Source organism: Crocuta crocuta, unplaced genomic scaffold (assembly GCF_008692635.1).
Source record: "Crocuta crocuta isolate KB4526 unplaced genomic scaffold, BGI_CrCroc_1.0 scaffold1385, whole genome shotgun sequence".
Classification (NCBI taxonomy): domain Eukaryota; kingdom Metazoa; phylum Chordata; class Mammalia; order Carnivora; family Hyaenidae; genus Crocuta; species Crocuta crocuta.
Window position 1 is genome coordinate 78,220 of NW_027529562.1, and position 3,107 is coordinate 81,326.

Consider the following 3,107-nt stretch of genomic DNA (forward strand, 5'->3'; position numbering starts at 1 on the left):
TTCTTTTCCCTCCTTTTTTAAGCTTCATTATTTTCCATAATTTCATCTTCTATTTCACCTATTCTCTCCTCTATTTTTTCAATCCTCACTGTCACTGTATATAGTTTATTTTGCATCTCAGTTATAACATTTTAAAATTCATCCTGACTACCTCTGCAGCAAGAGTCTTTTATCTTTTATCTCTGCAGCACGAGTTTTTCTGATGTCTTCAAAGCTTTTTAAAGCCCAGACAGTATTATGAATGTTGTTCTAAATTCTTTTTCAGATATATAGCTTATATCTGTTTTGAGCAAGTCACTGGCTGTGATTTCTTCCTAAAGTTTCTTTTGTGGGGATTTCCTCCATTTTGTCATTTTGTCTAAGTTTCTGTCTTTTATGTGTTTTTAAAGCTTGTTGTGTTTAATGGGCTTGAGAATGCTACTGTATTAAAAAGGGGTCATAAACTGTCCAAGGCATGGCACTTCAGGAAGTGTTTCTGGTGTATACTGTGTGCGCTATGCTGTTTAGTTTTGGTTGTTCTTTCCCCCTATACTGCCATCTGCAGAGCTCCTTCTTGTTTGAGGTGTTGGAGTGTTTGGACCTTTAACTAAGCGTTCTTTGATTTGTTTGTTGAATTAAGCCTGGAAAAAAAAGGGGCAGGTGAAACCCTGATCCCCCCCCAAAGAAAAAAGAGAAAGGGAAAGGGAAGAAGGAAAAACAAACAGAGAATGAAAAAAAAAAAACTATAAGGCTGATTCCAAAGAATAATAAAGGGTAAAAAACAAGGGGGGAAGCAGAAGAAAAGAAGAAAGAGGAGGAGGAGGAGGAGAAGGAGACAACAAATAAAAAAGCTTGATTCCAAAAAAAGGGAGAGAGAGAAATGGAAATAATAAAAAAGATAAGAAATTAAGAGCCTCATTCCAAAAGAAAAAAAGAATGAGGACAAAAATAATAAAAAAGTTGTCTGTTAGTGTCTAGGGGATGATGGCTCCTCTGTTCTAGAAGAGAGGCCAGGTATGTTGGCTTAGAGTCAGTCTTGCCCCAGTAAATACACAGTTGCCAGGCATGGAAGGATAGGATTTGGTGTAAGTGGGTTCCACCTCTACTGGTGGCCACTGTGTTGTTCTATGAAGTCCCACCATTTTGGTGTTTGAGAGGAATGGTGCCACCCCAATCTTTTGCCCTCACCAGGGATCACGACCCCTGCTGTTCAGACAGCCCTCATCGAATACCTAAGGCAGTCAGGTTGGCCTGTGTTTTTTCTTTGCCGGTGCTTTTTCTTTGAGGTGTAGATAGGTTGAAAATCCAAAGTCTTAAGGGACCGGGCATNNNNTTGTCCTTGGGGAGTCAATATAACCACTTCCAAAATTACTACAGGAAAGGGACTATTCTCTTTCAGTGCATCTCAGAGATCCCTACACCATGCTATGCACTCCAGAGCCAGCTCCCTCCTCCCTAGCAGTATCCATCACAGCTCTTCTCCAGAGAAGGTCACATACTTCCAAAATCTCTAAGTTTGAGCAACAAAGGCTATTTGCAAAAAAGTACTGGGACACTCAGCACTTCTCACTCACCAGTCCGTGGTCCATAGAGGTTTTCCTTTTGGGCTAATTTGATAATTCACGATCTCAACCCCTCTCTCTTTCTCTCCTTTTTGTCTCTCCACAAAAAGTTTTCTGTCCCCTCTATGGCTCTGCCACTTTTCTCTAACCCAGTACACATCCATGCACATGAAAACTGCCAAACTGTCTCCCTCCAACTGTGCAGATCCTTCTGCCACCCCACAGATTGATTTCCTGGGTGTTCCAAGTAGTCTTATTTCAATACATCTGTGTTTGAGGGATGAGAAAAATTCAGAGTCCCTCTACTTCTCCACCATATTAACTCTTCCCTCTACTCTAGTTTCTTAAGTCAGTCCAGCCAAACTACATTTGGTTTCTATTCAAGGTGTGATATAAGTTCCCTACATCTCTGGTTTAAAATTTGTATGTTAGGAGTGTGGAATTTATAACTGTTTCCATGGGAAACATTACAGAGATTATATCTTGCTAAAGAATGCAGAAGAATTTCCGAGATTTTTATGCCCCTATATTCTACTGTTGAACGTTTTGAAAGCTAATTTGAGTTAAATTATTCCTTATCAAATTGGAAGTCATAAGATTGGTTATAGAGTAGGACTTTAGTGAGATTTTCATCCAAAAATTGTTTATAGAGTTCATATACCTTTTTTTCTTATTAACTACTAAGCATAGAATTAGAGAAGGGTTGTTTATGAAACAATATACTTTTTTTCTTGAATTTTATTCCCATTCAATAGTTTTGAGGCAAGTAGTTTCTCAGGAGTCTCAATGATAGGAGAATGACCCAATGGTATTATCTAGTGAAGGTAAAAGGGAATCATTAAAAGCATCATCACATACGTGTTCCACAAAGCAACCCAAATCATACATGTTCTTACATGATTTCCTCCAACCCATAGGTCAGGATAATTCTGGCATATACTAGTATATGACCAAGATCAGTATAAACTCTTTTGTCTTTCAACCTGTTGTGCTGTCTTTGGAATGGGCAATGCAATATAATTTCCTAACAGTGATGTTATTTTGCATTTTGCTACAGTTATCTTATCCACAGGTTTTATTTGTATCATTACTCTGCTCTACTTTCTTTTACAACCTTATCTTAATTTTCCTTTTTTTAAAAAAGTTTATTTATTTTTTGAGAGAGAGACAAAGCATGAGCAGGAGAGAGGCAGACAGAGAGAAAGGGGGACAGAATCTGAAGCAGGCTCCAGGCTCTGAGCTGGCAACACAGAATCCGACGCGGGGCTCAAACCCGCAGGCTGTGAGATCATGACCTGAGCTGAAGTCAGATGCTTAACTGACTGAGCCACCCAGGCACCCCTTTAATTTTCCTTTTAATCAGGGAAAAATGAGTTGTCTTCTGTATCTGTACACTGCTTTTCCACATTGTTTCATCATTTAAAACCTTACATGTAAGTGGTTTGCAAGATTTTGTATGATTTTGTTCTTCGTAAAGGAATTCAGTTAAGAAGGCTTCTCCAAGCATTTTATTGGAAAAAAAAATCTAGACAGAAGAATTATTCCTGTAACAAAATTCCTTTGGTA